The sequence below is a fragment of the Acinonyx jubatus genome, chromosome A3, assembly GCF_027475565.1.
Source record: "Acinonyx jubatus isolate Ajub_Pintada_27869175 chromosome A3, VMU_Ajub_asm_v1.0, whole genome shotgun sequence".
In the NCBI taxonomy this organism is placed as follows: Eukaryota; Metazoa; Chordata; class Mammalia; order Carnivora; family Felidae; genus Acinonyx; species Acinonyx jubatus.
Window position 1 is genome coordinate 9,816,920 of NC_069388.1, and position 14,050 is coordinate 9,830,969.

General features: G+C 45.5%; 1 long non-coding RNA gene across 1 annotated transcript in view; it reads right to left on the reverse strand.

Annotated features, from left to right (window-relative positions):
• The window catches only part of LOC113595736 (uncharacterized), a 410,316-nt gene extending 404,673 nt beyond the window's left edge, over positions 1 to 5,643 (reverse strand). Inside the window, exon 1 of the long non-coding RNA XR_008289039.1 lies at positions 4,890 to 5,643. This is a non-coding gene — a long non-coding RNA (uncharacterized LOC113595736). The remainder of the gene's footprint in view (positions 1 to 4,889) is intronic.
• Positions 5,644 to 14,050: the final 8,407 nt, after the last annotated feature.

Below are 14,050 nucleotides of genomic sequence, written 5' to 3' on the forward strand. Positions count from 1 at the left end.
CCCATTTCACGAATGAGGAATACAGAACTCCTGAAGGAGTCAGTTTGCTTGAGGCCACATAGGTAACAAGCGGCTATGGAAATCCAAGTGGCCGAAGCCCAGATATAGGTCACTTCATCCTCTACATACCTGCCTACCCAGGTATCTCTGTGTCTAGCAGATTTGTTAAGAAAGAAAGTAACCTCTATGATTGCTTAAAAGATCAGAAAATCACCAAATATTAGAGCAAGCAGTAATCTTTTAAGTCACCTGGTGTAGAGTTTCAAAGATGAATGAGGCCCAGAGATGTTAAGTAACTCACTTAAGGACCTACTGCAACCTAGACTTGAATATAGGTTATTTTTTCAACCCTTTATTCAGCAAATACTTACTGTATGCCTGTGTTTTCCCATCACTAGGCTATGTGCTAAGGACACAGACTTAAGTAAAGCATCTTTGCTGTTAGAAAGTTTGCAGTCTTGCGGGTCAACTGAACCTTTTCTCAAAGCTCTTTATCTGTGACATCAAAGTCTCCCTTGAACTACAGTGGTTCTATTCCTACTAGCGATGGTAAATAATAATACTCACTGCTTCATTTGTCACGAATTTACTATGTTTCAAACACTGTCCTGAGTATATGGCATAAGTTAAGCAATTTGATGCCGTTAGGATGCCTTTAAAGACCAAAAAGTGAAACACAACATTGCCAGGCACGGAATTTAGGCACTTTGTAAATTGGGAAACTGGTCTGGCTGACATAACAAAGACAAAAATAATAATAACATAAAGAAAAAAAAAAGGTTTGTTGGTTTTTTTTTTTTTTTTCCATGAAACAGCCCAAGCACCAGCATGAGGCCGGAAATGGTCGCTCCATGGTAGGAACACAGTCTCCCGTATTTTGTCGATTGTCTTTCTCGACACACAACTTCTCACTGGCTAAGATGGCTGATCCAATTCCCACCACTTCCTTCCACATCTCAACCAGCAGGAAGGGGAAGAAAACCAGAGGAAATGCCCCCACTCTTTAAAGGTTTGATTACCACTTCTGCTCACTTTCTCTTGGCCAGTGCCCAGTGCAAAGGAGGCTGGGAAATGTAGTCTTTAGCTAGACTGCCATGTTCCCAGATGAAATCAAGGATCCCATTACTAGCGGGGCAAGGGAACAACTGACATTGGGGACAACTAGGTCCCTCTGGCTCAGACAGAATGACAGGCAGCAGACATCATGGTCATAAGACTAGATACTCATGGAGGGTAAGGACAAAGCTTTACTTATCCCCACAGCTTCAGGGCCTTATACTATGGGTGCCTCTCACATAATAGGTGCCCCGCATAAAGTGAGAAAACAAAACAAATGGAGAATTTACACATTTGTTTAAAAAATAAGCCCACACAATGTCTTTCCCCTTACAAGACAGCAGAGCATTCATTACCCAATAGTCATTAGTATAATACAGTCATTCCTTGATAAAACTACTCCTTGGACCTGATTGCCTATGTCAAGGACTCCTAGGTGGGGAGATGAATACCTACAAGAGTGTTAGAAAATGTCCAGATTAGATACGTTAGATACATTAGTGTACATTAGATACATGTAGACACACAATGGTAGAGAAATCCCTAAATCATCCTTAGCTGTTTATAAAGAGTATGATCTGGGAAATAGTCTGAGTTTGTTTTTTCTGAAAACTCGGTTTGGTCAATTATAGAAATGATGAAATTCATAAATTAGCACCTACCTCACATCGTTATTAGTAAGGTTACATTAGAAGTTTTACGTAACATATTTGGCATCATCTCAGGTACATATCTCTACTTATTGAGCTCTCCATTTGTTTAATGCTTGTCATTAACAACAGCAATACTAATCAGCAGGGTGCTAAAAAGACCATATACGATAAGAATAGAAAACCAACATTTTTCAGCACTTCCTGTGTGCCAGGCACGTTGCAAAGGACTGCACGAGAAACTGCCTCATTTAATTTGACCCTCGTGAACTAGGTCTTGTCATTTCTCTCATTTTGTGAATAAGAAAACTGAGACAGAAAGGTGTGGCAGGCCACCTCCAAGATGGCCCTACTTCCCGCTACTCATGGGCTGTGTAATTCCCTCCATGAAGTAACTTGCTTCTAGCAGGAGAATAGGGAAGCACTGAAGAGAAGTGACTAACCTCTGTGATTCCATTACCTAAAGACCCCAACTTCCTTCTTGAGAGCAAACTCCCCCTGCCTTGATGAAGGCGATAAAGTAAGCGGCCATTTTGGAGAGGCCCACGTGGCAAGAAACTAAGGCAGCCTCCAGCCAACAAAGAAGAGAGACCTCAGTGTCACAACCCTAAAGGAACTGAATTCTGCCAAGGATCATACGAGCGAGTTTGGAAATGGGTCCTGCCCAACTAAGCCTTCAGGTAAGACTTCAGCCCTGACACCCGTATTACAACCTCATGACAAACCAACGAAGCTGCACCCAGGTTCCTGACTCACAGAAACTCCGCGATAACCGCGTGTTGTTTTAAGCTGCTCAATGTAGCGGTAATCTGTTATAGAGTAGTAGATAACACAAGAGGCTCTAAAGCTTGCCTAAAATAAAAGGAAAAAACACTAGCCTGCAAGGCAAGAGGCCCACTAGATAGCAAATCCTTACACGAGCAGGGGTGAACCCTCAGCATTTAGCGCAATGCAGGGAAGGATGGGGAAAACATCTGGGGGCAAAGAGACAGCATGGAAAAAGGCTCCAAGATAACAGAAGGACATTGAGTCTGCTTTCAAAAGTCCTTCTCAAATTTTTATTGTGCACATGATCACCGGAGATAATCTTTAAGATGCTGATTTTGATTCAATAGGTCTGGGGTGGGGCCTGAGAGTGTGCATTTTTCCAGCTTAAGTACTACCCAGGCCCAACCCTGCTTAGTTTCCGAGATCAGACAAGACCAGGCACATTCAGGGTGGTACGGCCGTAGACTAGATTTTGCGTTTCTGACGAGCTCCCAGGGTATGCCCGTGCAGCTGGTCCAAGGACCACGCTTTGAGTAGCAGGGGCTCAAACCATAGGGATATTTATTGCTTCCTTAACAAAAGAACTGCCAAGTGAGTGGTCCAGAGATAATCAAGCCGCTAGGACTTTTGGCCCAGGGTCTGACATTTGGGAGGACTTGACATAGGTCAACATATGTATATTCCACAATATAATACAGTGTCACGCGATATAAAATGATCTACATAACTTATATTTTCTTCACATTTGTTTTTGCATTTCCTTATATTTTCTCACATATGGATATACGTTAACATAACAGCTTGTAATTATTCTATATGTATGGTGTACAGGTTTTAGCAACTGGCACTGCATGGTCACTGATCGGTCCAAAGGGATGAAAGGTGTGAACGGCAGGTACTAACATTTACGTATACGTGTGCGTACACGGGCCCATATGCATGAATTCACACATCAGTGTATACGCAGGAGTGCCTGTGTGTGAGAGAGAGAGAACAAGAGCCCAAGAAGACAAGCGTGTTTCAACTCTAATTTCCTAGGAGCAAAGGAGTTGGGACACTCACACACACATTGCATGTACAAGTTTTCCATCTCTGGCCAAGGCACCAGAGCCCCAGCCCACCGTGACTCCTCCTTATTCACCAGAGAAAGAGTGAAAACCAATGTTGCAAGCCAGATCAGTCCCCAAAATGAGATTGGTTTGGCCTCGGCTCTGTTTTCAATTTGCGCCAAATTTAAGAGTCACTGCCTTTTTTATTTTGGTTTCGTTTATTCATTTTTGAGAAAGAGTGAGACAGGGAGCGAGCAGGGGAGGGGCAGAGAGAAAGACACACACAGCATCCGAAGCGGGCTCCGGGCTCTCAGCCGTCAGCAGAGAGACGACGCGGGGCTCGAACCCACGAGCCGTGAGATCATGATCCGAGCCCAAGTCGGGCGCTTAACTGCCGAGCCACCCAGGCGCCCCTCCTTGTCATTATTTTCATAAAGAAATTTAACATGAAAATCCAGGCTTCGGATGTCTCAAAACAAAACAAAACAAAAAACAAAAAAACAAAAACAAGAAAAGAAACCAGGATCTCGGGGAAGGCTGAACCCACATCCCACACGGCAGCCGCTGGCTTGAGCTGCAGGCCTGTCCCATTCAGAGGCTACGGGACACCAGCTGGCCTGCCTTGACCCCTGGAAGCTTTGAAGCCTGAAACTCCTGCTTTAAAGCTCCTGTCCGTTTGGGGCTATGGCTCTTCCACAGGCTGTGTAGGGGACAGAAAAGTTTGAGCTCCCTTAGCGGGGCTTTGAGTGGCGACTGCCCAGTGCCTCTCCCGTAAGAAGGACCAGCTTCTTTCCACCCTTCCATGCCTGTCTTGGGGGACAGCGGCAGACACCGCGCCCGTACCCCAGATCCCAATACCCTGTGCTGTGTACCGGATGAGGCCCTGCCGTTCTTGGTCACCCCTGACACTGTCTGATACTCCACTGACCTTCCCGGCCCCCACGCCACACAACCGTCTTTAAGAAGCCTCCGTGCGTGCGCACAGAACCATTGAATGGAGGCACTGCCCTTTCTCCTCCCTTCTCTCCTCTTAATGTTGACAGAGGTTGACCGAAGAACTAACCCCCAGGGGCCGGGCTGTCCTGCTCTGTGTCGATATCTTTACAATACCAGGCCTGGGTGTCAAAACACACACATTCGCCTTTTCATTGTAATCCACCGTAACCCACGTTGAAATGGCTCTTAACTGCTACCTGCAAACACACAGACGCTTGAGATAAAGCAGCGCTAGTTAAAATGCTTATAAATTACACGCGAGGTTAAGCCAGGGCCCACGGGTAAAGTGACAGATATAGATACAAGTTAGGCATCTGGGGGATGCTTCCAGGTCCTAGTGCATCAGTTCTAAAGAGTTTCCCAAACTTACCGGGTAGGAAGGGTCAGCCAGAGTGCTCATTAAAAATATATATTCCCAAAGGCCCTCCTTTGGAGACTGTCATAAATAGAGAATGGAGCCTGGGCGCTTCTGCTTTTAAAAACTTGCCCCAGGTGATTCTGATCATCAGGTAAGGCCTGGGAAATATGCACACGAGGCAATGACCCCATTGCTGGCTGAGCCTCAGAATCACCTGGGATGCTTTTTCAGACGTTCAGATGATCGGCACATTTGGAGGCCATCCAATGATGGCCGAGCCTCTCAGACTTGAATGGACAGGAATCATCCGGGGGTCTTGTAAAAATGCAGATTCTGAGTCAGCAGGTCTGGGGTGGGGTCTGAGATTCTCCCAGGTGATGCTACTGTTGACAGCCAGGACCAGCTACACAACTGGTAAAGCCAAGTGCAAAATGAAAATGCAGGGCCCCTTGTACACAAAGGGGGGAAAAAATGTTTCCTTTCTTCCTTTCTTCCCTAGTCCGTCTTTCCATTTGTCACGGTGGTTTCTGATTTGCTTCTTGGCACTCCCTTGAGCATGGGGATCAGAGCCAAGGGCAGCAGCTGTCCCTGGGCAGCGTGGGGGAGTAGGCTGGGAGAACCCAGGGAGCCAGGCAGGCAGCGGAAGGGAGGATGTAGTGTGAGCTAAGGCCCCAAGTCCCTGGCACAAATGATGTCCCATCGGACTTACAAAACAAAAATGTTAAGATAAAATTAATGAATGATTTCAAGGTGGCAACCAAGAACATTCAACCCCAAACATAGGTTCCGCACTCCCCCACCCCCGCTCCTGAGTGCAGGATCCTGTGGCTCTGAGCTGGTCATGTGCCCATGAAGTGACCCCCAAACTGTTAGCATCCATAAAGACAGGGTGTCCCCTTCTTTGGTTACTGACCCAGCAAGGGACACTTTGAGAAGTCAAAAATACCGTTTTTGGTAAAGGAGTCTTTAATAGGTGCATAAAGACATCAAAAGGCTGGACTGGTTTTCTTACCAAGAAAAGCACGAATTCCACCAAGACTAAAGGAGTCAGTAGAGATAATGGCTTAATGTACTGAACCCAGAGCCAGATGGGCTGGGTTCACACCCTCTTCCAACCGCTTATTAGCAGTGTGACCTTGGCAAAATTACTTAATTTCCCTGTCCCTCAACTTCCTCGTTAGTAAAGATGCATGATAAAGCTATCAACATACCTACCGTGTAAGATCCTTGTTAGAATTAATAAGCTAATTCCCATAAGAAACTGAAAACAAGGACTGACTCTGAGCCTTATTACAATAAAGAAGCAAAGCAAAGTTGGCAAACTATGGGCCCATGGCCCACCACCTATTCTGTAAGTAAAGTTGTATTGGAACATCACTATGCCCATTTGTGTCCATTTTCATGCTACAGTGAGAGAGTCGAATAGAAGCAGGGCTGGGACATATATTCTCTGGCCCCTTACATGCAAAGTTTGCTGGCCCCAGTGGGAGAGTGCAGCAACACGGCTTTCAAGATCCGGTCTCCAGGAGTCAAGCTTTCACAGAGTGGATTCAGCCTTCATTGTGTTTAAACTGCACCTAAGTCCTTTTAAAACTATGAAGAGCAAACACACACTCTCAAATGTGTTGTAGATCATCCTGTGATACCACTGAGGCCACCGTCATTCTGATTCCAACAGCCAGATCAACTCACTTTTGTGCAGATCTCAGAATAAATCTCCTGACTCTGGGAACATATTTGAAGTACTTGTAAAGCATCACTGCTTGAGAAGCCTGTAACTCTGCCCTGGTCTTTTTCCGAAGTTCTAGGCCATGCATATCTACTCCTGTAAATTCATACATGCGAACGTACGGGGACAGCACACGCAAGACATCAGCAGTGAAAGGCCAGCCTCAGCGCGGACATAAAGGGACAGACAAGAAGTCATTCCGGAGGAATATTGTTACCCAGCTGTTGTAGCTAATGTGAACATCAGACCACCATCAGTTTGATAAAATAAATATTATTACAATTCTCATTTTACACGTGAGGGAACTAAAGGTCAAAGAGGTTATGTAACTTGCCCAAGGTCACAGAACTGGTGAGTGGTGAAGCCAGGATCTGAATAGGCAGTCTGGCTCCAGGTAAAACCCTCTAACCCCAGGGCTGGCAGATGTTTCCGGTAAGGGACCATCAGATAGTTAATATTTTCCGCTTTGCAGCCCAGATGGTCTCTATCACAACTGCTCAACTCTGCTGTGGTAGCAGAAAGCAGTCATAGACAACTTGTAAATAAATAGACGTGGCTGTATTCCAATAAAACTTTATTGACAAAAACAGGTGGCAGGCTGGATTTGGCCCCTGGGTGCGGTTTGCCTACTCCTAAACATGACGTTTACTGCTTCTAATACATGTATCTGGTGCCTATAAAATATGCCTGACCACCCAATAGAAATGGAACAAATAATCATTAATATTATTTGGACTGCCATTATGAAAATAAGCACAACTTTCTGGCTGTGCGTTACACAGCCAACTCAAGCTGTCCTTTCTTTCCCCTCCCAGAGCTACATTCATTTCTGAGCTGAAAGGCTTCTTTATGTAATTTCATCTTGCCGCCATCCAAGAGAGGGACGCTGCGTCAGAATCCTCTCCGGTGGGATTCAGTCAATCACATCTACAATACAGCTTGACCTCGGCTTTCAACGAGGGCAGCCCGGACACATGCTACTGCTCCTGGGTCACGGCACAGCAAGCTGCTGCTATGCCAAGGCAGTAATCAGCTCACGGGTTTCTGCCCGACTCCTGGGGGCCGGGGATGCCAAAATGTGCCCCAAACTACCTGTCAGTAATTAGGAGCCCAGGAAACAGGGATCAGGCTTGCTGGATAGGGAGACGTTTTAAGCATCAGAAAGGCGAGCAAACGTCACACGATGGTGGTCCTGGCGTGGGGGTGGCAGAGAGCGACTCCCAGACATCAAACGGCAGAGCCCAATTCACTCCGTTATGAAGATGCGACGCACCCTTTGATAAAGAGGACCGTACGTAACAGAAGCCGACAGAACTGGAGAAAAACTCATTTTTAGATTCAAAAGCAGTGATCAGTCTCGACAGGCTTCGTTCTACTCGTCTCTACCCCCTGCACTCTCCGGAAGCCAACGCCAGCCAGGAGTGTGTATTCTCCTTCCCCCAAAGTTCAAAGGGTGAGTTGTGAACACAGGCAATAAAAAGCCCTGAATGTCCGTGGCTTGTAGGGGTCGTAATTCTTCCCCACAAAGTTACCTTTCCTGTTTCTATGAATTACTCTTACATTCTTGTAAGAGATATGGTTTGAGGTATTTATGGTGCATTCAATTCTGCTATCATTGATTTATTGAACGAAACCAGCTCAGGGATATGATGGAAAGGCCCTAATTCCAAAAACTCTTACGTCTCGGCACGAAGAGCATTTTCTGCCCTGTTGGCCTCCCGCAGATGACCAGCCGAGATAAACAGAGGGCACTCCACTCTCTGTTGCAACGTGCGTGGTGATGTGAAGGAATCAATCAGACAAAAGCAGATTATTACAGTGTCTGAGAGAGATCAAACAGTACTGGCATCCGCACCCACACATGCCTGATTTACAGGCGAGCTGATAAAGTGCTACAGCTCACTGTCAGGAGAACATGACAACTCCTTGAGCTCTGTGGATAAATTATTGCTGAAGCCCATGATAACATTTCTCCACCTAGCAACCAAACATAACAGGATGTGGCTTTGAGTACTAGAAGCCAAATGATACAAAGACAAGACGCCAGGAGCTCCCTGAGCTCTGAAGGCATAGTCTAAGAGGGAATAGTGAAATAGCAGCCTGGTGAAACAGACATGAAATCTATGAGTAATTATAATGCAGCCGAGGAGCCCCAGACCTTTCCTACCCATGAAGGTGCACAGCAGAACGTGTGCTATTTGATGGTGAGTATTACTGTAGCCAAAAGTACCTCCGATGAGCATTTTCCCCGTGCCAGGAACTGTGCTAAGCGCATTACTGGGTCAGATCTGAGTGGCATCTCCAGTGGAGGAACCTGTTGATAAATGAAGTCAACTTGGACAACAGAATTAAACGACACCGAATCGCACATGGAGAAAAGCTCTCTCTTTTCTGGGTCTTTATTGATTTTCCCAGTTATACCAAGGAGAAAGCCTCAGTGTGCCACCAGTCAGTCCAAAGCACCGCTAACAGTTGAAAATCTCCCTTTTAAACAAAGAAAGGGCAAAGCCATCTAGCCGGACTCTGTGAGGCCAACGTTGTTTTGCTTTTACGACTTTCATTTTTTTAATGACCTTTTTTTTTCAGGTTATACTGGTTTTCAATTGACAGCGAGGGTCTTTGGTATCTTTTTTTTCATTTGAGTGCTTTTAGTCAAAATGCATATAATAGTTTCATTATATTATTTTTTCAATATAATTTCTTGTCAAGTTGGCTAACATACAGTGTATGAAGTGCGCTCTTGGTTTTGGGGGAGATTCCTGTGGTTCATCACTTACACACAACACCCAGTGCTCATCCCAACAAGTGCCCTCCTCCATGCCCATCACCCACTCTCCCCTGTTCCCCACCCCCCCATCAATCCTCAGTTTGTTTTCTGTATTTAAGAGTCCCTGGTGGTTTGCCTCCTTCCCTCTCTGTAACTATTTTTTCCCCTTCCTTTCCCCAATGGCCTTCTGTTAAGTTTCTCAAGATCCACATAGGAGTGAGAACCTATGACATCTGTCCTTCTCTGGAACGGGAGTGAGCATCTTTTGAAGAGAAATGTGACACAGGAGCTCTGCGGAGGCACAGGGTTTTGTCTTACTCGTTCACTGCCGTGTCCCCAAACTTCAACAGTGCCTAGACAAGTAGATGGTCGGCAAATACTTGGTTAAGGAAATTAATTAAATGAAAGTATTAAGTAGATGATATAAGCAGTATCATGTAGGTATAAGCAGTACCTAAATATGACAAAATTTGTGATAAGTGTGCATGATGAAGTGGAGATACAACAAAATATGTGAATGCTGTACCAAAGGACTAGGTTTAAGGAAGCTGGCAACTCACTGCAATTCACAAGACAGGAACTGCCTTGAATGAAGAAATGGTGTTCAAAGACATTAGGCAACATGCAAAAACCACAGGCCTAAATGTCGGTCTCAGAGGTGAGCTCCAAGTTACCCCATTCAACTTCCTCTCTCTTGCTTAAAAAACTACATTCTGAAGTGGCTGCTTGTTATCTCCCTTTTCATATGAAAGAAAAAATAATTTCAGTGAACCTGCCCAAGGCCATGGAATGCTCAGCACAGCAAGACTGGGATTCAAACCCCCAGGCAACCTGCCTCCAAAGAAACTTGCTCCAAATGATTGTGCAAACTGGCATCATCTGATTCTGGCAATCAGATTTTAAATGGTAGCTAATTAAAACTGGGGTCGCACTTGCCCTAGATGCTCTACGTGTATTCCAGAGAATAGAGCCATCGTGTTGTCCGTAAAAACAGGAAATTAGCTCAGCACCAAAATGCATTTGAAACATCACTTACGGTCACCAAGGACAGTGGCCAAAGATGAGAACAATAGCCTCCGTAGCGTCTAATTTAGAAACATACAAACAGCCAGTTGCACAAATGGAAAAATTGAGTCCTTTCCTCACCTTTTTCCCACAGGTATCAAGATAAGCAACTGTTAATGGTAATAAGGAATCATGTCACACCTCCTCCAGAGGGGAAAAATGAACAAAAGGGCTAAGAATCCTATTAAATTCTAATCTTCAAAAAGTTGAAAGCATGGCTCATGTACAAATATAGAATGAATTTGTGTCAAAATGTTTATTCAACTCATTAATAAATGAGGGAACCAATATGATGGCAAGGGAGACTCAAAGCAGAAGTCAGAACGCAAATTCAGAAGTTGGACAAAAGGAAGCTGAAATGAATTTGTTAAGAGATTCAAAAGCAGGCAATGTCCTGCAGAATCACTCAATAGTAACCATTGGGGGTTATTTCTCCCCCACACATACACAGAAATCTACAAGTTAACATATAACTTACATTATCTGACTTTAACCAGATAGCAAAGAGCAAATTGAACACAGATGCATTCTCCTAGATATTAAATAACCCTTGCATGAGTCTGTTCAACATTCACAGTAAAACAGAACAAAGGAAAAACACAGTCATCCTTAGCTTTATTGGCAAGTTTTGGATAATTTTTCTTTTTTTTTTATTTTGTTTACTGTTTTTATTTATTTTTGAGACAGAGAGAGACAGAGCATGAGCAGGGGAAGGGGCAGAGAGAGAGGGAGACACAGAATCTGAAGCAGGCTCCAGGCTCGGAGCTGCCAGCACAGAGCCCGACACGGGGCTCGAACTCACGGACTGGGGCTCGAACTTTCGGACTGTGAGCCGGACGCCACCCAGGTGCCCCTGGATAATTTTTCTTTACAAAATCTCATCAAGCTGATGGTATTATTTCCAATGCCTTTGTGTGTGCGTAAGAACGCAGATGCCCCACTCAAATTTGTTTGCGGGGGGGGGGGGGGGGGGGGGGGCCAGACTGTGTGCTTTAAGAAACCGCCCCCAAAGATTCTAGTACTGATAGGCCACAACCATTTATTAAGAAGTGACCAGTGTAACTAATTCCAACCATAGCTTTGGGGAAGTGTTTCCGTTAAAGATGCTTTCACTTGCAATGCAAAGTTGCGCTGAAGCGTTTCAAGAATGAAGACGTTTTATCAGCAAAAAGGTAAGAGGTAATGTGGGTCCCAGGGTGGGTTGAGTCAGTAGCTCAGTGATGTCTGTATTAGAGAAGGCGGATCTGCGTCCATCTCTCATCTCTTTGCATCCCAGTGGTGCTATGGACAAAGGTGACTCAATGGCATGTGTCCTTCCTTGCCCAACGTAGAGAGAAATAGGACTTCTTTGCCTGCGAAGCGTCTCTTCCCTGGGACTGAAGAACCCTTTAACAGAAGCCTCCTCCCCTCCCGCCCCAGCAGGCCTCCCTTTCGCAACTTATTGGCCAGAACGACATCAAGTGATCATGCATGAGCCAATCACTGCCAAGCAGAATTTGAATGGGAATGCCTTAGACCAATCAGGTGTAAAGCTGGCCGCCCTCAGCCCCGGATTGAATGGGAAGGAGGGGCTGTCTGAACGCCAGGAGTCTATCAGGAGGGAAGTAGGGGGAGGGGGCGCCTGGGTGGCTCCATGGGCTCAGCCCCAGACCCTTGATTTTGGCTCCGGTCATGATCTCACGGTTGATCCAGTGCAGCCCCAGGTCAGGCTCTGTGCATTGCAGAGCTTGCTTGGGATTCTCTCTATCCCTCTCTCTCTCTCCCTCTGCCCCTCCCTCTCAAGCTCGCTCTCTCTCTCTCTCTCAATAAATAAACTTAAAAAAAAAAAAAAAGAAGCATGCCGACGTGGGAGCAGGGAGGAAATTAGATCAGCAACCAGCATTAGGTGACTTAAAAACGAGTTACAAGCAGCGTCTTTAAATTAGGCTGCAAAGATGCGTGGGAAATTACTTTAATGCAATGGTTGCCCCCCAAACACATTACCAGATCCCAGAAGTCACACCACAGAAGGGTTCACAGACCAAATGAAGATGCTTGAATCAAGTCTAACAAATCAGTTTAAACCCCTATCAAGAATGGGGAAGGGGAGTGGGGGCAGATGGATGAATAAGCAGAGGATTGGGGGGACAGTGAAAATACTTCGTAGGACGCTAATAATGATGGATAGGGGGTGTCATACATTCATCTAAGCCCACAGAATATACACCACCAAAAGTGAACCCTAATGTAGACTATGAATTCTGGATGAAAGTGGTGTGCCCATAACAAATACCCCAGGCTGGTGGGAGATGTTGATGGTGGGGGAGGCTATGCATGCACAGGGGCAAGGGGGGTGGGAAATCTCCATACCTTCCTTTCAATATTGCTATGAGCCTAACACTTCTCAGAAAAACTGAAGTCTTTTTTTTTTTTAAGTGTATTTACTTATTTTGAGAGAGAGCAAGCATGAATGGGGAAGGGGCAGAGAGAGAGGGAGAGAGAATCCCAAGCAGGCTCTGTGCTGATAGCACAGAGCTCAGGGCTCAGTCTCACAAAGCGGCCAAACTAAAGGCTTTAAAATAGTGTTTAAAATTATAAAGGAAGAAGGGCGTCTGGATGGCTCACTTGGTTGAGCATCAGAGTTTTAATTTCAGTTCAGGTCATGATCTCCGGATTGTGGGTTCGAGCCCCACACCGAGCTCTGTGTTGAGCATGGAGTCTGCTTGAGATTCTCGGTCTCTCTCTCTCTCTCTCTCTCTCTCTCTCTCTCCCTCTGGTCCTCTCCCCCACTCACGTGCGCGCTCTCTCTCTAAAATAAAAAAAGTTTTAAAGATAAAGAAAAATTTTTTGATTATAAAAGAAGAGAGACACCTGGGTGGCTCAGTCAGCTGAGCGTCCAACTTCAGCTCAGGTCATGATCTCACAGTTCGTGAGTTCGAGCCCCGCATCAGGCTTTGTGTTGACAGCTGGGAGCCTGCTTCAAATTCTGTGTCTCCCTGGCTCTCTGCCCCTCCCCCACTCACACTCTGTCTCTCTCTGTCTCGAAAATAAATATTTTTTTAAAAAAAAACTTTTTTAAAGAAGAAGCAAGGAGAAAGAGAAGGGCGGTTAACACACTTTGGATACAGCACAAGCAAGTGGAAGGATCCCAGGACTTGAGTTGTGGAATTAGAAACATTCATGCGTCCACTCTCGTTAGCACCTACTCCCCAACCCTAGAGAGGAGTTGCAAGGAACAGAGCTGTGGTTTGAGCAAGGGGGCCACAGATGGAAGATGCTTAGGACCAGTGACACACGACTCATTCTCTCCGAGCAATGCCGCCTGTCCACAGCTGTCATTAGTCAACTACCCTGACGAGCAGCGATGGGTTTTATCTGTGTGTCTTGAGTGGGGCACAGGCAAGGACAGAAGAGGACTACACTGGGTGTCTGCTGTGGGGGCTGATTTAGGGATGACAGAGCTGTCAGCCCAGAAGTGTCATGATCATTCATTCTGACTTGGGCTTTGCATCTCTATTTACTTGTAAGATTCTTATGGGTCCCACTGAATATCCCGCTTATTCTGCCTTTATCATTCTTGTAAGTTACCAGCTTACACTGCATATTTAACATGTCTCATGAATTCCACCTACA